Genomic DNA, 23289 nt, shown 5'->3' on the forward strand with positions numbered 1-23289 from the left:
ATGGTTTCACATTCTCTACTAGGTCACAGTATCAAACACTTTGTGTTCGCATTTATGAGAATTACTGATATCATCTACTTCTTATCAAAGAAAGAGCTGGAATTTTTATTTCCCGTTTCTTTTGTTCTGGATAGATAGTTTAATAGGAGAAGGCAGAAAGTTCTTTATATGCCATCTTAACAGCAAAAGTACAGTTTCTAAGCTAGTTCACACATACCATTTGTAATGGTTGCATTTACTACAGTTTTAGTCTGCTCAGCACACATTCTCATAGCCCTTCTTCTCATTCCTTTGGAGAAAGCCTCTCTCACACCCTGAGATCCCAGAGGGGCCCTCAGTTACTGGACAACGCACCTCTGTTGCAGCACTGGTGAACATGCCCTAAGCTGGTCCACCAGAATAATCCATTCCCTGGGCCACAGTGATTATTCATCACACATGTGGCCAGAGCTGTTCTGTATCTTCTCTGAGGCTGATAGCTGGATGGGTGGCCCGACAAGTTCTCTTCCTGTTGGCATTGCTACTAAACCAGGAAGACAACAGTCTCAAGGTGCTGGTGGTCATTTTACTGATCATATGCCTGTCTGCATAATGATGAATAAAGAAACCAGCAGAGCTGAAAAAGGGTCCAGATGAGATCATCTGAGTTCCTGGCTGCAACCATGCCTGAAGCCAGATGCACCTCTGGAAACCATAGTCATATAAATAATTAAGTTCCTTTTATTTTCATGAGCTGGCTTGAGCTGGCTTTCTTTCACTTACAACTGAACAAGTCCTGATGAATTCATCATTTCATCAAAATGTTCCAAATTACTAACACTTGAACTATAAAACACCACTTCTTTGCCAAAAATTAAATAGCCCAACTTTTTATTAAAATAAAATCACAATCATAAATAATATACACATACATCTCTTTTATTTGTGTATTCTCATGTTTTCAGGGTAACAGTATCTTTGAGAATGAGGAATATATACTCTGATAAGATATGTAAGATATTACATATCTTATAGCCACTGACCTACAGAATAATTTTCTTCCAGGACTTCAGAAAGTCTGGTCATTTCTTAAAACCCTCTCTATCAGAGCTCTCAGTTTTTAATAAAACTCAAGTTGCATTGTTATCTTACCTAAAGACTATGTGGAAAAGAAAATAATAGATCTCAAAATATTCATTCCCTTAGGAGGAAAAATTTGGTTTACATTCAAAAAATTATTCAGCCTCAATCTCTGACCCAGGGACTGAAAACAAGGATATTTTCAACCCAAGTATTTGTGGGAAGGAGGTAGACAATAATAACATGCTTCCAAGGAGATAGGTAGGAATGCTTAGAAGTCATGTGTTCCTTGGACACTCTCCCTGGAGTAACTTTCTTCTTATTATGTAAAGGCCATGTGCTCTCCAATCCAATGGTCATTGTCTAAGCTTCTGGGTTTGAAGATCTTGCCTGGGTCTTTATTGGTTTCAAGAACATTTACAGGCCAGGCAGATAATCTCAAAGAAGGAAGAAGCTGAGGAATTTTAATGTATTACATTCCTTTATCTGCACTAAAAAGTATATCCTTTTAAAATTCTAGTGTCTCTCACTTCTCTTTTTTGATTGGTTCAAGTATTTTTTTTCATGCATCCTTTCTATCTACTGTTCCTCTTTCATCCATGGTTTGTTTCACAGTGCTATCATAAATAACAGATTTCTTGCATTGATATTCTTTGTATGCAAAGAAATCGTGTATGAATAAGAACTAATAATAATTAATGATAATAATAGTTCAGTTTATTGAGCACTTAGGATGTGCCATGCACTGTTCTAAATGATTCCCACATATTAAGTTATTCTGTCCTCATTTCAACCCTATGTGGTAGGTACCATGATCCTCACTTTATAGATGAGAGCATGGAGACACTGTGATGGGTAAGCAGCCTATCCAAGAGCACACAGAAAGTAAGTTGTAAATAGGAAAACGGGCATTCTGTCTCAAGGATCTCTGTTCTTAAACTATTACTCTGCACCATCCAAACAAATATGCCATCCTATTATGGGCTGAATTGTGTCCCACAAAATGTTATGTTGAAGTATTAACCTCTCGTACCTGTGAATGTAACCTTATTTGGAAATAGGGTCTATGTAGATGTAATTAGGTTAATATGATGTTATACTGGCTTAGGGTGGGCACCAATGCAATATGACTACTGTCCTTATAAGAAGAGGAAAACCTGGACACAGAGGAAAGACATCCATGAGATGATGGGGTGGGCGGAGATTGGGGTTATGCTGCCATGACCTAAGGAAGCTACCAGAAGCTAGAACAGGCAGGAAGGAGCATCTCCTAGAGGTCTCTGAGGGAACATGGCCCTGCCAACACCTTGGTTGCAGATTTCTGGCCTCTAAAGCAGTGAGAGGATATATTTTTGTTGATTACAGCTACCCAGTTTATGGTACTTTGTCATGACAGCCCTAGGAAACTAACACACTGTCTTTCACTTATACTGAAATATACCAGCCTATCAACCTGTTATTTCCAATTTTCATATAGATGGCAGAATTAGTACCATTTAACTTTCTTTTTAATTCCACGTAAAGAAAATCAACAGCCAGGAGTGGGGCCGTGAGAATGGGAAAGTAAAGCCTCCCATCTAGTACAAGCAGCTGCTTTTCTACTCCAGCGGACTACCGTCACGTGGAAAGGTAGGACTAAAGTTGCCAGGTCTCCAGTTCGCATGAGAACCCAGAAATGTGGATTTGTACATTAAATCAGTCAACAACAAGTTAAACTGGTGACTAGTTAAAATAACACTAGTTAATAATGAATTCACATTTAAAACAAATACTGGGCAAACATGGCACATCTGCGGACCAAATCTGACCACAATCTCTGCTTTGCATGTTTGCTTGACTTTCTGTGTCCACTCTCCCTTTCACTCCCCTTGACTAGGCCCTAACTGGGGTCATCCAGCCACCAGACCTAGGATGCAGGCACAGCATGGGTGCATGAGAAGCCTAGTGGAAGTCAGCACCCTAGATCTAGGGAACCCTCTTCAAGATACAGAATGTGGCAGATGTGGAATAATTCTCCACAATTCTGAATACAAGACAGAATGGGTACATTCCTCTGGATCTGGATCTGGAGTCTAACGCTACTCCTCTATTTTGTCAGCTAGTCTTCTGAAGGCTTTCCTTTCTTTTTCTCTTTCTTCTTCTTCTTCTTTTTTTTTGGTCTTTGTTAGTCTGATGTATAAGAGACTTAGAGCTATAGCGGGTACAGGTTTTGGGTAAGTCTAGGACATGACCTTGGTACTTCCAGGCTCCTGGCCATTTCATTCATAGTGCTGTACTTACACTTTAATGAGTACCCTAAATTTCTTATCTCTCACATGTACACTTGAAAGAAGCACTGAGTGGGTTGTAATAGCTCATAGTTGCCTTTCAGTATTCACCATCCTATAACCTATGAAAGTTGTCCAGAAATCTGGAAACATTTTTAAAAAGAAGTTCTGTGAAATCAGTTTTATAAAACGTGACTTTACTATTCAGGCTTATTTAAAAAAAAAAACAAAAAAAAAACAACCTTCCAAAATATAAAGAATTGTTCTGATAATGTGAACATCCACTCTAGCCCAGTAAGTCTATTACTATGTGGTAGCCTGCGACTCTTCTGAGTCCTCATTGGCTACAAATCTGTCTTCATTCAGTATCTACCGGAGCTCAGACCTATTTGATGTGGTACAGAAACTACTGATTGCTGCTGGTGAGAGAAAATAAGTACTTGACAGGTTGCCAGGACTCTCTCTGCTACATTGAGATATTAAAGTCAGTGATGCAGTTTGGCACACTGTGGTGTTTGGGGCCTGCAAAATCGACAAACATTATTTTGGAAAGTCTGCAGAGCGTGTCAAGAAGTGAAATACCACAAAATCCATCCAAGTTCATCTCATTTAATGGTTTGGGTTTTTTAAGTTTATTTTTTGCTTGAATTAAAAATATCTCAATCTTCCTTTCCAAACCTGTAAAGTCATACTGAAAGTCACTAACAGGTTTCTCACAAAACCTCAAAGGGTCAGTAAAGCCGGTTTTGTCCCCCCCCATGGCAGATGAAGAAACTGAAGTTGAAAGCCTTAAGTAACTTGTTCACGGTTGTTCGTGATGGAGGCAGAAGCTTGCACGCACAGCGCCTGACACTGAGTTCAGTGACCTTTCCCACAAATAAGGCATGCAGGATTGGAAGACTAGGCTGCTGAGCCATTAGGATAGCCAGAGTTGCAATCAAAACCGCCCTTAACTTGTGATGTGAGAGAAACGGTTCAAGCCTCTGTAGCTTGGAAGCTTCTCACTTGTAAAGGGGAGTTAAAATTATAAAATACATGCAAACTCCATGGCGCAGAGTGGGCACTCAGCCGATGTCCGTCCCCTTCCCTCACTTCCTCCAACAAGATCCCTTAGATCTAAGCAGACCACCCATTCTCTTGAATGATTAGTGAAAACCTAAGTAGCCACAGAAAAGTAACTCAAGGGGCGCCTGGGTGGCTCAGTCATTAAGCATCTGCCTTCGGCTCAGGTCATGATACCAGGGTCCTGGGATCGAGGCCGGCATCGGGCTCCCTGCTCGGCGGGAAGCCTGCTTCTCTCTCTCCCGCTCCCCCTGCTTGTGTTCCCTCTCTCCCTGTGTCTCTCTCTGTCAAATAAACAAATAAATCTTAAAAAAAAAAAAAAAGAAAAGAAAAGTAACTCAAGACACTGAAGACACAACAATAAATTCACTATCACAGGCAAAGACCACAGGAGAGGTTATTGTCACAAAACAGCCAAAAAAGAGTGGTTTAAAAAAAAAAAAAAATCCAAGATGTGGAGTCTTTTCTTAAAGGAAACAAACAGGTCACATCAAAACATCACAGCTTGAACTTATTCTCTGCCATATAATAAATATGGTTCATTGTTTCCAAATACAAAATATTCAAAACATCTCCAAGAGGTATGAAATGCTTTCAACCCATGGCATTGTTTGAGACTCCCAAAAGCTGTCATGTCCCACGGCAGTCAGGAGTAACAGTCCTCAGGATCATGTGGCTTGTCGGTGCCACAAAAGAAGTACAATGCTGACTCCTTTACACCTCCGGTCTGCTGGCTCCCTTGGGTGAGGACGAGGTAGGGGCATGCATGACGGACACTAGGAGGATATGGGCCTGGATAAGAACCACTAATTGTGGATGTGGGCAGCCGAGAAACATAAGCTCAGAGCTGCTAAGGTCAGGAGGTATTCACAGGCCTACCTACTACCACAAAAATTAAGCAATTAGCAAATCTGATGCTAAAAATATTAAGATGCATAACATGGTTTAGAATGTTTCTTCAAATTTCAACTTAATGCTAGGGAATTATGTGCCAATAGCTGTCTTATATTTGTGACTTCAGCTCTTGGCACAATCCTGCAGAACCGGGGTTGTGTTATTGCATACATGGGTGGTTATTAAATGCTTTATAATGATTATGTTAAAGGTCATATTCCTCATCCACATAACTTCACTTACTATTATGAGTTAGATGTGTACATGAGTAGACAATGGTCTCCTTCCATTAAATGCAAACTGGCTGAAATTACTGCTTAAGTTGCCAGGTTGTAAGAGAGAAGAGATCAAATTAATGAGGGTGAAGTTGTATAATCAGTTTATAAAACAAATCATGCCGAGGTCAAGGCTGACATCGCCAACTCCCACTCATCTAAGTACCCTTAAAAATGTGACCTTCTCTGTTTTCCCTGCCACTACTGCTCTAATTCAAGCTGTTTCTTATTTCTTTTCCATTCACATGCAGTTGGTGAATCATTTATCTTGGCAAACTCGAATTCCATCATGTCACCGGGCTCAGAAACCTCTGAGGGCTTCCCACTGCTTGACACACAAAGGCCCAACTCCTCAGCAAGGCATTCATGGCTCTACTAAACTTGGCCCATCCTTCTAATGGAGTGGTTCTCAACTGCTAGGGGAACTTTGAAAGATAAACAGGTTTACATCTGTGTCCCAGAAATTCTATTTATTAGTTCTGGGGTAAGATCCAGGGACCTGTATTTTTAAAAATATCTCTAGATGACTTTTATTCACTGCCAGTGTTGAAACACTGGTGTAATTTTACCACCTATTATTTCACCCAACATGAAGGAACCTTCTGTTCCAGCCAGTAATGATTTGTTTGTTTGTATCTCTAGTTCTCCATTCATGCTGTTAATCCAACCTGGAATGTCAGTTCCTCTCCTAGCTCTTTATTTAAATTTAAATCTTTACCATTCCTCTAAGATTAACTGAATTCCCACCACCATCTTTACAACCGTTGTGAATCATAATAATATTGCCATTCTGATAACCCCAAGAGTGTTTGTTACCTTAATGAAGTACTTTATGGCAATTAATGACACACTGTTTGTACTGTGAGTGCTTTTTCTTTCTTTTTTTTTTTTTTTTCATACTTCACTCCCTGTATTCCTGGCTCCTGGAGGGAAAGTAAACTTCTCATGATATCTTTGGTTCTCATTCCCTAGCCCCTTGCACCTATGAGAGCATTAAACATAAAGCAGACATTCACTCATGTGCTCAAAGCTTATGATGACTAAGCAAATTAAAGTCTCTAAAATTTATGATGTGTATTCTTATAGCCTGATAACGTAAGTTATCAACCTTCAGGATTGTTTATGCACACACTGATGAGCTTTTCATGAGAAGCATCAGTATTCCCATGCAGAAATGAGAATCCCTTGTCCATAAAACCTGGTATGATGGGAAACACAGGGTTGGTTGATCCCTAATAAACATGTTCCTCCTATAGACAGAAGTATTTTCCATATTTATATATTTAATTCTCATAAGTCCACAGGAAAGGAAGAAGGAGTAAAACAGTTCTAATCTGCCAATACCCGACTTAGACTGACCCACCCACGTGATAAAACAGTTGAAGACTCAGGATAGAATCAGGATAGCTGATGACTATCCTTATCTACTGCAAGAGGACCACAAGAGCAAGTGTTCCCTTGCCCTCAATTTAGAAGACATGTGAGTACCGGTAACCTACAGTAAATGTCTCTTATGCAAATACTGAAAACCAAAAACAACTGGCCCAAGAGCGTCCAATATGCCGACCACTGCCAGAGGTCCAACTCAGGCTTTCCTATTGCTCCAGCTGGCCAGAAAGGTACTGTTCTGCTTCTAGGGCACAGGAGATGTGATTTCAGTCTCAGAGCTACAATTTCTCTACAAAACGGTGTCATGCATGATGACTTCCTGTAGTTCAAGTAGCACTGGTACTTACGAGTTAAATAGTCTTGGGAGGACTTGCTGAGAACCGAACCACTATTTATGACATTGTTTTTGTAGGAAAATGTCTTCTGCATTCCAAACAACAGAATTAGATATGAACTTTTGGAATCCAGTTTATTGCACAGATTAAGAACTGACTGTATCTTGTTAATTACACTATGGTTAGTATTTTCTTAGGATAAAATGGCAGCGTGGAGGCTTGCCAGAAGTGTGTACCAGGGATGAAAAGTTGCATGAATATGGACCATATGTGACTATAAGGATGAAAGACAGAAAAGATGATGAAAAAAAAAAATCCAGGCACATTACTAATTTATTAAGCAAGTATTTACTGAGCACTATTGAGGCTATGCTGAATGCTGGGAGAGACCAAAATTACTCAGACAAGAAGTTTGATTCTATAGTCCTTACAACCTAAGATGTGAGATAAGTAAACACAAATAATACAGCTGCCTGGTAAAACGTGCTATGATAGTGATAAAAACAAAATACTGGATAAAGTCAACAGACAGAGCTAGTGGTTTAGCTGGAGCAATCAGGGAAAGCTCCACAGATGAGCGCGCACCTGGGCTGAGCCTTCAGGGTTTGCACAAGATTTCAACAAGCACAGTGAGGGCGAAGAAGAGAACATCACAGAAAAAAAACAAGAAATACAGAACACATCAAGCCACAGAGGCATAAAAAATGATGAGAATTCAGAGAAGAGGAAAGAGTCCAGTTAGCTAAGATGAGGCATATTTTTAGGAACTGGGTAGAGGGCTTTGAATACCAGGCAATGATACATGGAATTTATCCAGTGGTGAGTGGAGAGCCATTAAAGTATTTTAAAAGTATTAGAATTCTATATGCCAATCTATCTAGCAGTGGAATACAGGACAGAGGAAGAGTAAATGGAGACAGAAGACCATTAGAGGTAATTATATTAGTTGAAGGTAGTTAAGATGACCTTTCAAAGCTAAGTTTTTGATTAAAGATTCAAGTACTAGTTCATTATTAAGTATCTCCCTCCAATAATCACAAACATATACATCATTTAGAAAAGCCATACAAAGCCTCAAAAAACTGAAAAACATAATATTAGCTATAATGGAAAAACCACCTTTAAAAATATTAAGTTTGGCATATCATCAGGACCTGATGACTACACTTAATGCAAAATAAAGGAGGATTCTGAGGTGTTAATCACATTTTAAAAATAATACTAAGAGTTAAAACATTACATTTTTAATAAGCATATGAAACTTACTAAGAAATCATCTTTCTACTATTTTCCAAGACCAATGATGCAATATATAATGTGACTCCAAGATATTCTGAGAAATTTGAGAGTTGAGAAAGTGTCAAAGGTACTGGACTCAATTCTTTACATGTTAAATCAATCTTAAGCTTGCATTAAAATGGATATGAGCAGACTTACTTGAAGTGATCTGACTTAGCAAGTATCTTCAAAACTTCAAATTTTCAGTACTGGATGAAACACAGCATTCATCTTTATCTGAAAAAAAATGTAATGGAAGTAATGAAATTGAAAGAATTGACAGGTAGCTTATAGAAGCCAATTATATGATTACACCTTAAAGACCATTAAAGAATTATATAAAGTCCTATAAAACTGACATTACTTAGACTATGTATAATTTAAGAATATAAGACAAAAATCTCAAGCTATGCCCAAAGACTTCTAAAATAGGAGATATAATATATTCCTTTCATATATTTTTATGTCAATCTCCTCAAAATTCTGAAAAATATATTATTAGATATTCAAGCCTGATTCACACTGAATTCTTTCATTTAGCCAATAATCAAACCCTCTTCAGTTCTAATATCACGGAGAGCAGGGAAAGATGAAGTTGTGTTAAGAGACAGTTTCTGTCCTCAAGAAACCCACACACACTACAGAAGGAGACAAACATGAAAAACTCCATATCAAGGCAGATAATAATAAGCGTGCAAGTGGTGCAAGGTATATGGGATTGTGGAGAAGGTTAATTACTACAGGGAATATGTGGCAAGGTTGTATTACGGACTGAATTGCAACTCGGAAGTTCATGTAGTAACTCCTTAATCTCCAGTACCTCAGAACTTGACTTATTTGAAGACAGGGCTCTTAGGAAGGTAATTAAGTTAAAATCAGGCTGTTAAAGTGGGTCCTGGGTGGGAGGTTGGGGGAACCAGGTGGTGGGTATTGGAGAGGGCATGGATTGCATGGAGCACTGGGTGTGGTGCAAAAAACAAGGAATACTGTTATGCTGAAAAAAAGATAAAATTATTAAAAAAAAAAAAGTGGGTCCTAAAACCATCTGACTGGTGTCTTATAAAAAGAGATTAGGACACACAGAGAGGCACCAGGGATGTGCACACATAGCAGAAAGACCATGTGAGGACACAGCAAGAAGATGCTCATCTACAATCCAAGAGAAAAGCCTCGGAAGAAATCAAACCTGTGGACACCTTGATCTTGGATGTCTAGTTTCTAAAACAGCAAATAAATTTCTGTTGAGTCATGCAGTCTGTAGTTTTTTGTTTTGCCTAACATACTCTGTAAAGGTAATAATCAGATAAAGATAAGGGTTGGAAACAACATTCTAAGAAACAAAAATTATTTTAGGCAAACGGGCCAACATGTACAGTGTGAAATAAATCACTATACTTCCATAATATGAGTATAGCTTGGGGACAAGGAAGAGAAAAGTGAGAATGGAGGTGGAGGGGAGGAGAGAGGGAGGAAAAGATAGGGACCGATAGGCCAACAGATAGATAAGGACTAGAATTTGGAGTTCAGGTCATATTGTAAAAGGGGCTGAATACTGCATTCAGTATATGAGCTTTTATTTTAGACATAAAAGGAACCATCAGTGGTTTTTCAGTAGAAAACATGTTTGAATTTGTATTTTTGGAATGATGGCTCTAGTTTTGGAATACGAGTTACTATGAAAAGATCCCCAAGGCAGTGAGACCTGTTTTGCTACTGCCATAGTCAAAATAAGAAACCAGGGCAATTGTAATGGAAATAAAAAGTTAAAAATTCACTGAAGATGTGCTTGAAAATGAAAACCAGAATAACCACTCCATCACTTATGCATGACTGAGAACTGGAACAACTAACACCATTCGGTTATAGTTACAAATGCACAGTGTCTTGGTCCTCAACAGGCCTTTCTTCTCAATCACAACCATATGTTGTATGTATCAACTGTTAGCTTAAAAAAAAATCAACCAATCCAAAGACTTGCCCCACTTCTAATATCTGACCCTAGAACTTCAGAGCTCAACCTATAATCAGTAAAAACCTTAAACTCATTGCCTCAAAGGAGGCACCACTTCAGAATCATCTGTGTGGTCTCTCCTGCTACAGCAAGTCAATAAAACAGTTTGCCTATCCCCTAAAAGGTGTATTTATTTGAGAAGGGGGTTTCCACAAAAGATGGATGTCCATCAGTGAAGTCAAGGAAGAAGAGAAAAAGGAGGGAGAGCCCTGTCCTACCTTTTAAGGGCAGAAGGAAAATTAAGCACTTAACAGTCACTGATGACCTTAGAAAGAAATTTCAGGAAGGCAATAGAAGAAAGCAAAAACTTCTAGTAAGGACTGAAGAGAAAGGAGAAGTGAAATTAACTAGCAAATTTTATTCCTTTAAGAAGGCTGGCATAGTTTGAAGTGAAGGTGAAATCTTTAACAAGGATGTTTGCTGGGGCACTTGTGTGGCTCAGTGGATTAAGCCTCTGCCTTCGGTTCAGGTCATGATCCCAGGGTCCTGGTATCGAGCCCCGCATCAGGCTCTCTGCTCAGCAGGGAGCCTGCTTCCCCTTCTCTCTCTGCCTATTTGTGATATCTCTCTCTCTCTCTCTGTTAAATAAATAAATAAAATCTTTAAAAAAAAAAACAAGGATTTTTGCTATTGTTACTGTTTTGTTTTGTTTTCCATTTTTAATGTTAGTAGAAGAAGGGCATGGAGAGGGAGAGTGGCAAATACAAGAGAAAAAGGGAATAAAACTCTGGTAGAGTTAGCCATGTTAAAGAGAATAGACAGTTTCTTCCCTATGATTAGAAATGAAGGAAAGGATGGGTGATAAATATAAAGAAAAATTGTTGTGTATAAGGGGGTAAAGTTGAGGTAGTTAAGATCCAATGGCAAGACCATCTATTAACATAGAGAGGTTGAAAGAGGGAGGGGAGGAAGGATAAAAACAGAGACAGTATATGAATGAAGGAATACTAGAATTTAAGAATTTAAGAGAGAAAAAAAAAATTGCCAGAGGAGTAAGGAAAAGAGAGGGCTTTCAGTATTTGAGATCTATGAAAGCTTCTGGTTGACAGAGCTGAGCAAGTTAAAAAATAATGAGTTCTGAGTATCAGAAATTCAAAAACATGAATTAAGAACAGATTATAAATCACATAGTATGGGGTGGAGAGGACAGTTCCAGGTCTGATGCCGACATAATTGAGGAAGTTGGAGCAATGTCCTCTAGATCAACCAATACCAAGACTTAGAAAGGGGAGGTGGCAGTGTTAAGAGAGAAGGAACTGATGCACAAAGGTGGCACACTGAATTGACAGTGGACAGCAAAGGAACATATCAACTGTCCTTTAAATCTAAAATTAGATCCATTGAGGGGCACCTGAGTCACTCAGTCAGTTAAGCGTCTGCCTTCAGCTCAGGTAGTGATTCCAGGGTCCTGCAATCGAGCCTCATGTTGGGCTCCCTGCTTAGCAGGGAATCTGCTTCTCCCTCTCCCTCTGCCCCTCACCCCACTCATGCTCGCTTTCTCACTCTCTTTCATAAGTAAATAAAATCTTAAAAAATTTTAAAAAATAAATTTAGATCTATCAATAGGTGAATGGATAAAGACGATGTACTACACACACACACACACAGGAATATTACTCAGGCATAAAAAATTAAATGTTGCCATTGGATGGATCTAGAGGTTATTGCTAAGTGAAATAAGCCAAAGAGAAAAAGACAAATACCACATGATTTCACTCACAGGTGGAATTTAAAAACAAAACAAACAGAAAAAAAGGAGACAAGTTGGGGTGCCTGGGTGGCTCAGTCATTTAAGTATCTGACTCTTGGTCTCTGCTCAGGTCTTGATCTCAGGGTCGTAAGTTCAAGCCCAGTGTTGGGCTGCATGCTGGGTGTGGATAAAAGGGAAATGGAGGAGAGAGAAAGGAAAAGAAAGGGAAAGGGAGGGAAAAGAAAGGGAGGGAAACGGAGAGGGAAAGGGAAAGGGAAGGGAAAGGGAACGGAACGGAACAGAACGGAATGGAAAGGAAAACAGAAGGAAAAATGAGACAAGCAAATAAAACAAAACAAAAAACCAAAAAACCAGACTCTAAAATACAGAGAACAAACAGATAGTTACCAGATGGGAGGTAGGTGGAGGAATGAGTGGTGAAATAAAGTGGATTAAGAGCAGACATATCTTGATGAATACTGAGTAATATATGGAAGTGCTGGATCATATTGTACACCTGGAATTAATTTAACACTGTATATTAAGTATCTAGAATTAGAAAAATTCAATACATTTTCTTCAGATGGCCATGCAAAAAAACCCCAAAAAACAAACAAACAAAAAAATAAAACAAATGGGGGACTGTCCACAAAAGCCAAGTTTAAATTTCTAGGGAGGATGGGGAAGAAGAGTTCTAGGGAAAGATCAAAGTTATAAAACTTCGTTCAAAATAGAGCAGAGGGTCCAGACGACACGAGGAACTGGAAGTAGGCCAGTAGTGGAACTGTGGGTTCCATGAGAATAAGACAGGTCTGACTCCTTGGAAAAAAGAACATGGTTAAGAGTAGGGCTTCGCCCAGGATGACAGGTGACAAAACACCACTCGTTCTCTTTCTGCTTTATCTGTTTGGTGAGATCGGGTAAAAGATCGGCCACATATGTCACCAATCTCTCACTCTCTCCTAGACCTTGCCAGCCCAAAACTACATATATTCTCTTCTCATTCGTATAGCAAACTCAACAGGGCAAGTCAAGTCAATCCAATTTGAATATGCAGGAAGACTCCACAGAGATCTGAGCACACTCTTTTACCCAGTTTCTCCAAAGATAAAGTTGATATTTTTTATTCTGAGCTATATCTACTTCTCAAAGGGTTCAGAAGTTGGAAGAAGGAATAGATGGTGTATTCAACTGGCCTACTCAAACTCCAACAAAAGGTATGTAAACTGAATAAATGGAAATCAATCTGAAGGAAATTATATGGCAAGTGAGTTTAGTGTAGAACTTGTTTCAATTCATTCCACCTAATCTTTTCTTTTAATTAATAAATGTTTATTAATGCATTTTATTTCCTGTTAGCTTTTTAAAAATTCCAATATAGTTAACATACAGTGTTATATTAGATTCAGGTATACAATATAGTTTTCTGCAGTGGCTGCACCAGTTTGCTTTCTCACCAACAGTGCACAAGGGTTCCTTTTTCTACATATTATTGCCAACATATGTTATTTTTTGTTTTTGATTTTAGTTATTATGGCCAGTGTGAGTTGATATCTCAAAGTAGTTCTGATGTACATTTGATAATGAGTTATGTTGAGCATGTTTTCAAGTTTCTTTTGGCCATCTGGATATCTTCTTTGGAGAAATGTCTGTTCTTGTCTTCTGCCCATTCTTTAACTATATTACTTGTTTTTTCGGTGTTGAGTTGTATTAAGTCCTTTATATATTTTGGATACTAACTCTCCATCAGTTATGACATTTGTGAATACCTCTTTCCATTCAGTGGGTTGCCTTTTAGTTTGATTGTTTCCTTCACTGTGCAGAAGATTTTTATTTTGACATAGTCCCAATAGTTAATTTTTGTTTTCATTTCCCCTGCTTTAGGAGACATATCTGAAAAATGTTCCACGGTCAATGGAGACATCACTGCCTATGCTCTCTTCTAGGACTTTATAGTTTCAGGTCTCACTTTTAGTTCTTTCACCTATTTTGAATTTTTTGTGTGTGTGGTGTAAGAAAATGGTCCAGTTTCATTCTTTTGTGACCAGTTTTCTGAATACTATTTGTTGAAGAAATTATTTTTTTTCCCACTGGATATTCTTTCCTGCTTTGTTAAAGACTGACCATATAGTTGTGGGTTTATTTCTGGGTTTTCTATTCTGTTCCATTTATCTATGTGTTTATTTTTGTGGCATTACCATACTGTTTTGATAACAACACTTTTGTAATCTAAGTTGAATTCTGGAATTGTGATACCTTCAGCTTTGCTTTTCTTTTTCAAGGCTGCTTTCATTCTTCTGGGCCTTTGTGGTTCTATATAGATTTTAGGATTGTTTCTGTTAGCTTTTTGTTCAAATACCTTTGTACTTTGTTAAAGCAATTATCCTAGACATTACAAATACTTCCTTGAGTTACTACCTTTTTACCACTTCGTATACAAGACAAAAATATTGGTTTTACTCCATTTACACTTTTCTGCCCTTTGTTCTATTGTTTTATTTTATTTCTACATATGTTTTAAGCCTGAAAGATACTGTTATTGCTTTAAATAGGCAAAAATCTTTTCTATTTACTCACATATTTATGCTTTTCATTTTTTCCAAAGTTCTGTGGTCCCAACTGGGATCATTTTTCTTCAGACTGAATACCTTCCTTTAGCATTACTGTACTCTGGTGCTACCTGTAATAAAGTCTCCCATCTTTTGTCTAAAAATATCTTTATTTTGCCTTCATTTAAAAAATATTTTTACTGGACATGAAGTTTTTTTGGCAATATTTTTCCTTTCTGTACTTAATTTTAAAGATGTCATTCCATTGTGTTCTAATTTAAAAAATTTCTGTAGAACGGTCTGCCATTAATCTTATCATTGCTCTTTTGAAGTTACTGTGGTTTCTTCCCTTGGGTTATTTTAAGATTTTCAATCTGGTTTCTTCAAGTTTCATTATGTTGTACCTACGTGTGGTTTTCTTTATATTAATCTTGCCTGAGGTCCAAAAGATTTCTGTATTGCTTGACTCTGTAGATCGCTATCTTTCATCAGCTTGGAAAATCTTTGGTTATTATCTTTTCAAGTATTGTTTTTGCTTCTTTTCGTCTCCTATGACTCCAATTATATGTATATTAAATGAAATGACAGTCCATATATCTCTTATCCTATACTGTTCTTTACATTCTTTTTTCCCCTGTGATTCAGCTTGTACATTTTCCCACTAAACTCTCTTTGAGATTACTAATTCTAGTTTATTTTTTGCTGTGTCTACTTTACCATTAAAATCAAATCTTAATTTCAGATATTGTATTTTTTAGCTCTAGAGTATTTTTTTATATATCTCAACTTTCTGTTACTGTTCTTTGCCTTTTCCTCCATATTTAACCACTTCCTTTATTTCCTTTAATATATTTATAACTGATAAAATTCTTGTCTGATTAACTCCTACTTAGAGTGTCATTGATGGATCTAAGTATACTTTTACTTCTTCCTTGGATTGATTTTTCCTTTTTACATCTTATATAACTTTTTAGTGTATTCTTAATACTGTAAATGTGACAAACATAAAACTGTAGTGGATATTATTTTTTCTCATATAGGACCCATCTTTTCCATTATTAGACAGGTAGAGTGAGGAAATGATCTCTTCAATCTAATCAGTTTACTTCTGGTATAAAATGTCTCAAATGTTGGAAGTCTGACCATTCTAAGACTACCATGGTTTTAGAAAGGTCATGTAAAGCCAGAATTCCACCTTTGCCCAGGCACCATATGCATGTGTAAAGATATCTTAGACCCTCTAAAGCAATTCACCCATCGGCTAAATACTATCTAGTGATCTCATTCAATGCAACATGGAACAGAAAAATCACCCAGCTAAGATCGACCTTAACTGCCAATCCACAGAATCATAAGCTATATAAAAAATTATTGTTTTAAATCACTAAGTATTGGGGCAATTTATTATGTAATAACAGATCATCACAACAATGACTTTTGTAATTTATTTAAGTTGTTACAGGAGCCACAATGTCCTGTCACCACCTTCTAGAACCCAACTGGAAACAAAGGCCTAAACTTAGATATTATTCAGAAGTAATGTATAAAGATAATTACAAGGTGAAATTATTCTTTGAAGATAAAAGCCAACATTCTCTGGAATATTATAAAATAAACAATTTTCCAAACATAAACTTCAACTAAGTTATTGCAATTAACATTTTCTTCTTACTAAATAAACTATTGTACATATATAATCAAGCCAAAAGATTCATGCTTAGGTTATCCTTTAGTTACTTTAACAAATGGTTATTTAGATACTTTCTCATGATTAGAGCAAGACCAGAATTACAAATATAAAATCAAATACGGGTAGTGGTCTAAAGCAGTGATTTTAAAATATAAAGAAATACTGGTATATTAAAATAAATTATGAAATACAGAATAGGTAATAGCTGTTACTAACTTGATAATATATACATATATACACACACCCACATAGACACATATACATGCATGTATGTATATGTAATTGTGTAAGTATGTATGTGTGCACTCAAATCTTTACTTAAATGGAGGAGTGCCCTATGCCAGTATGTTTACTACAGCCTTATTAGAGCTAAAAACTAGAAATAATTTAAATATACATTAACAGGAAAATAAGGGAATAGAGAAAAGAAAGAAGTCTTTAATTTTTTATTCTATATAGTCTATACTTCATATATGAATTGAATTGTTAGAAATGCTTTACAACACCTATGTATCACTTTTGAAAATTTATAATGGACGCCACACTATTCCAAGTTTAGTGTCTATGGCCATGTTATACTGTCTTCAGAGCCTGAATGATCCCTTGGTCTAAACACTGGAGAACAGCCAAAATGATTTCTCAGGGAGAATCATAACCCATCAGCACATATTTCTCCAGGCTACCCCTATTCATATACGGTAGACAGTCTATTCTGATACTTTTCCTCCTCAGGCTCCCCAGCATCCCCAGAGGATGCCAACCATACTCTCAATCTAGCTATTAAAGCAAATGGCTCCATATCTAATCCGTAACTGAGAATTACTACACTCTAGGTACGTGCCAGGGAGTAAAATGCTAAACTTAACCATTACTCAGTTTTTATAAAAAAGCTTCTGCGGAACTGCTGCATATCTATTTGGTACACCCATTCATTTTTCTAAAACCGCATGTCTGGACTAAAACATACCACCAAAGAGCAGCATTCTTGGCTTTGTCCTTTTACCACTCTCCTTCTTATTCACCGGCATTACCATTCACCCAGTATTCAGTGAAGTGCCTTTGATGTTAAGCCACTAGACTTGTACTGAAGGGAGGTTTAAGAAACAGTTCTAGAAAAGAGTCTTCAGTTATTTACTACAGGGATGCTCTTGAGGGCAGAGTTGAATATGCTGCACTATGAATAAAAGGATACATTTTCCTTTGAGTTATAATTATTAGGTTTCTCCTAAAATGCTGATAAATGTTGATCTTGTGAACACTAGTAAAAACATCTCATCTTAGAATGGTCTCTTTAGAAAATTTAGAGTAAAATTTGTGACCCCCCTCAAGGAAATATAGGGGCTTTTATGAGATGCATTGTGTGTCCTGCCCTTGGTCCATATCAGTATTTTCATTTATCAATTACTTAAGAGTATTCTAATATATGGACATACCATGTTTTGTTTATCCATGTATTAGTTGGACATTTGAATTGTTTCTCATTTTTGTCCATGATGAAAAAAGGTACTATGAACAACTGCAAACAAGTCTTTAGGTGGATACATGTTTTCATTTCTCTTGGGAAGATTCTGAGAAGTAGAATTGCTGGGTTTTATGGTGTGATAGTTAATTTTATGTGTCAACTTAATTGGGCACAATGCCCAGATATTTGGTCAAACATTATACTGAAGAGTGTTTTTGCATGAAATTTACATTTAAATTGGTGGACTTTGAGTAAAGCAGATTGGCCTCCATTTTGTGGGTGGGTCTCATCCAATTAGCGGGAGGCCTGAATAGAACAAAAGGCTAACCTCTCGAATGGAGAGGAAATTCCCCAGAAGACTGCCTTCACACTTCATCTGCAACATCAGCTCTTCCTAGTTTTCCAGCAGACTAGCTCTGAACTCAAACTGCAATTATTTGTTGAGTCCCCAGCCTGTCAAGCTCCACATATTTTGGACCCACCAAACCTCCACAGTTACATGAGCTAATTCCTTAAAATAAATCTCTCCCTATACATAGACAAATCCTATTGAGTGTTTCTCTGGAAACCTGACTAATGCATATGTTAGGTTGGTTTCATTTTTATTTTAATTTAATTTTATTTATTCATTTAAAAGATTTTATTTATTTATTTGACAGAGAGAGACACGGAGAGAGAGGGAACACAAGCAGGGAGAGTAAGAGAGGGAGAAGCAGGCTTCCCGCTGAGCAGGGAGCCTGATGAAGGGCTTGATCCCAGGACCTTGGGACCATGCCCTGAGCCTAAGGCAGATCCTTAATGACTGAGCCACCCAGGCTCCTCATGTTGGTTTAACTTTTAAAGAAATGATCAAACTGTCTTCCAAGGTGGGTATACCATTCTATATTCCCACCAACAATGTATGGGCCTTCCTGTTTCCCCACATCCTAGACAGGAGATATTATGTCTTTTTTGACAAGAGGCCTCACTAGTGGGCATGGAGTAGTATCTTACTGTGTTTTTAATGTGGGTTTTCCTAATAACTAATGACGATGAGCACATTTTCAGGTGCTTATTAGTCATTTAAGTCTTTTTCTATGAAATGCCTATTCAATTCTTTTGCTTATTTTTTTAACTGGGTTGTCTGTCTTCTCATCATTCATCTGTTGGAGTTCTTTATATGTTCTGGATACCGTTCTTGGTATGATCAGATATGATCTGCAAGTATTTTCTCTGTGGCTTGTCTTTTCAGTTTTTTAACAGTGTCTTTTGAGGCAAGTTTGCAATTTTAATGAAGTCAAATTTATCCCTCTTTTTCTCTATGTCTCGTGCTTTTGGTGTTATATCTACTAACTCTTTGCCCAATCCAAGGCCGTGAAGTTTCTTCTATGCTTTCTTTCAGATTTTTATAGTTTTAACTCTTACATTTAGGTTCATAATTAATTTTGAGCTAATTTTTTGTACCGTTGTTTTTGTGAGGAAGTACATTTTTTCGCATATGGATGCCAGTTTTTTCAGAACTATGTGTTTAAAAGATGACCCTTTGTTTATTGAATAGTCTTTAGCAGCTTTTAAAAAAATAAAAAAGAAAAAAAAATCAATGGACCAAAAACGTAAGGGTTTATTCTTGGACTCTCAATTCCACTCTATTGATCTGCAAGTTTATCATTACGCCAATGATATACTGTCTTGGTTACCGTCACCTGATATTGAATTTTGAATCTGGGAAGTAACAAAGTCCTCCAACTTTGTTATTTTATTCATTTATTTAAAACATTATTTTATTTTATGTGTACTAATGAATACTATCTTAAATTCTTTCTGAGGGAAGACAGATATAACACAAAAACAAAATAGAGTATATTTTAAGGATGTTTTCAAAAAAGTTTACTCCTCTTAAGATCTGAAAGTGAGGGGCACCTAGGTGGCTCAGTGGGTTAAGCCTCTGCCTTCAGCTTGGGTCATGATCTCAGGGTCCTGGGATCGAGTCCCACATCGGGCTCCCAGCTCGGCAGGGAGCCTGCTTTCCCCCTCTCTCTGTCTGCCTCTCTGCCTACTTGTGATCTCTCTCTCTGTGTCAAATAAATAAATAAATAAATAAAATCTTAAAAAAAAAAAAAGATCTGAAAGTGACAAGCACTAATGCATTTTCCTAGGAATGATTATGGTATTAAGTCTCCTGCAACAAACACCCACATCCACACTTATCAAATGCTTAGTAAGTTATTAGGCATGATGCAGAGTTAGGCACTAAAGATACAGAGACAAGACACAGTCCCTAACTTGGCACAAAAACAGAGAATGATGGTATAGTGAATTATAGCAACAACTGAAAGAAACAGGTACAGGAAGGGAAAGGTGTATTAATTTCATCCGACAGATTTACCTTACTTCATATAATCTTGTTTCTGAAAAAAAAAAAAAAAAAGTGGCTTACGATTTTTGGTATTTTTTTAAACAAAGTGAGTTTGAAAGCACTAGAGGCTACTACTTACAAAAGCTTAGAGTAAGCAATTCTTTTTATAGAGTTTCTCTCAACTAGTAAGGTCTTTTACTTCACTCCTTATTTTTAAGGAACTTAAAATTTTTACCAAAGAAATTTACACTAAGGAAAAAACATTCAAACAAAACAGAAATATGTATAGTAGAAAGTGTAAGCCCCATTTTACCTTCAATCCATCCTTCTCCTCTCCCCAGAAATAACTTCTGTTATGCTTGGTCAACTCCTGTTTGTTCAGAGCTATATAAAATGCAGAGAGTATTAACTCTTGAAATCCTCACACCAATCTCAAATCTTGTTTTATAAAGGAGCCTCTTTCCCACTCACACATTACCAGAATAGCTAGCAAGACTTAAGCATTATTATTCTTTTTCCTTCTATATCCCATCCTATACTCTAGAAAAGGTAGAGATTAAGAGAAAAATGGACATAAGCAACAGACCTAAATTGCGTGTGTATGTGTTGTATCTGTGTGTCTGTCTGTGTCTGTGTGTATAACCTTCATAGTAATGATTCCTACAACTTGTTCTACAGGAGATTTTTAACAGGTATTCTTTAAAAAGAAAAGAAGGAAGCTAAAAGGAAGGAAGGAAGAAGGGCAGAGAGGAAGGCAAGCAGGCAAGCAGTGGGCATTTCCAAAGTTAAATATATTTGGGAAATACTGGCTTAAATGAAATATCAATATTCACTGAGATGCTCCCACCTTTCATAAAATTAGCTGACCACCAAACTCTTTAATCACGGATCACTTTGTGATACCCTGAGAGACTGAGGCAAAAATACAATGTGGGAAATAACCATTGGTTATAGTTTCCATTCATCATCACACTGGCAGCAACAGGTGAACAAATAAGGATATGGAGAGATGTGCATGCAGTCACAAAAATATGTTAAGGCCAAAAGACTGAAAAGTAAAGTCAGGCAACTGTCTTAAAATTCTATCTTTACTATGTTAGAGAAACTGATTTCATTTCTTTGTTGTATTGTTTTTCCTTTGCTTGTTTATGAAATAAAAGAATAAAACTAGAGATAAAAGCTTGGCTCTAAAATTAAATGGATTAAAGTGTTTGCTTTTTTTTTTTTTTTAAGATTTTATTTATTTATTTGACAGACAGAGATCACAAGTAGGCAGAGAGGCAGGCAGAGAGAGAGAGGAGGAAGCAGGCTCCCGACGAACAGAGAGCATGATGTGGAGTTCGATCCCAGGACCCTGGGATCATGACCTAAGCCGAAGGCAGAGGCTTTAACCCACTGAGCCACCCAGGCGCCCCTAAAGTGTTTGCTTTTAATAGTGAGTAGTAACAAGTAAATGCAATCAAAGGGTCTCAATGTAAATTCTAGCCATATTTTAATTTGCTTCACAAAACTGATTTGTTTGGGATAGTATTACAGTATTTGCTTTATTGTAGAAGAATCTTTAAGAGGTTAATAAAAAGTTGCTGTGAGGTTGTATTTTTATAAAGTTACTATAGCTACCTATATCTGTGCAACAAAAAAACAGTAAATTTGGATCTATCTCCTTATACATCAGATTTCAAATCAAGGTATAAATCAGCAGTGAAGTCTCTTAAAAACTTGCCACTGAGATTGGATGAAGCTTTTAACACCAAAGTATAATCATGAATGATAACTTTTCAATATATATCCTGTCTTCCCACTGAAATTTTAATTTGGGAGGACTTACTGAAGTGGATCCTTACGATAAATAACAGAGTTGTATGTCCTTAGTGGAAGCTATTCTGAAATTGTACTTCACTAAAAAATAAGGAATAAATAAATCACCAATGGAGAAAAGGCTCCATCATATACTTAAGCTTTTTTGTTTTTGTTGTTTCTTCGTTGCTGTTGGGAACAGAAAGTGTGATAACTAACACCAGTATTTATAAATGTAAAACAGCCTCATTGCTTTATAGCTAAAACCCAACTATTTGTCTAATACCCAACTCACACTTCCTTTATGAAATCTCACACCACTCTCTAGTTAAAGTCAAAACGATTTTTCGTTCCACTAAGCTACATGAGTCTCATTCAGGCCGCTCACTTAGCACATCCCCACATTTAATGTACCATAAGTTGTTGTTCAGCTTGACTAGTGTATGTATTCTATTCACTGAAATGTCTAAAAGACTTTAGATTTATTTAGTAAGTATTTGTTGATGACTGACATTACTATTCAGTGCTTTATGATGGTCTTAGGAATAGAGAGTCCTTGGGAGAAAATGTAAGTGTTTTTCCATTATGAGAACAGTGAACAGGCTTATCAGTTTTAGGAAATGTTAACAGACTATCTATAATTTAAGTAACTTACAACTAAATCTCATTGTTTTCTATGACACAGCAGTGGCGTGGTTAGACCAGCCAGGAGTACAACACTTTTATGGACTTGGGCACAAAATGCTTTGAGAGAATTAACTGTTTAATAACAAAGGACTTCGAACAAGATCTATCATTAGAGACTAACAAAAAGGGTGAGAGAAACATTATTAGACATACACATAATAATGCATATACAGAACAAGTAAGAATCCACAGACGTAATCTGTCAGCTTAATTCACTCATTCAACAAACCATTATTGAAAGCCCATGGCGCGGCAGGCTCTGTTTTTCGTTTAGGGGAACTAAAGGTGAATGAGAAACACCAACCATTCCTGTTGGCTCTCTAAGGCAAATCCAAACAGAATCAATCTAAAAATTCATCTACCCACCTCTGTGTAAAACCATATTACACATGGTTAAGATGCATAAAGAGTATTTTATCTCACTGTTTTAAGCAATACAAATAGTTTACTTCAGCCTAAACACCAGCAAGCTTAAATTATCCTAAAAGCTCCTTCCAAGAGATGTTGTT

The 23289-nt window shown here is 37.0% G+C and overlaps 1 protein-coding gene across 2 annotated transcripts in view; it reads right to left on the bottom strand.

Moving 5' to 3' along the window:
• Nucleotides 1-23289, bottom strand: part of LOC111155604 (zinc finger protein 438) — a 172566-nt gene that overhangs the window by 89045 nt on the left and 60232 nt on the right. For both annotated transcript variants that reach the window (XM_022515868.1, XM_022515869.1), the window contains exon 2: nt 8719-8796. The gene's annotated coding sequence lies outside the window, so the exon portion shown is untranslated. The remainder of the gene's footprint in view (nt 1-8718; nt 8797-23289) is intronic.

This window comes from Enhydra lutris, unplaced genomic scaffold, assembly GCF_002288905.1.
Source record: "Enhydra lutris kenyoni isolate GAN:26980312 unplaced genomic scaffold, ASM228890v2 scaffoldscaffold42, whole genome shotgun sequence".
Taxonomy (NCBI): domain Eukaryota; kingdom Metazoa; phylum Chordata; class Mammalia; order Carnivora; family Mustelidae; genus Enhydra; species Enhydra lutris.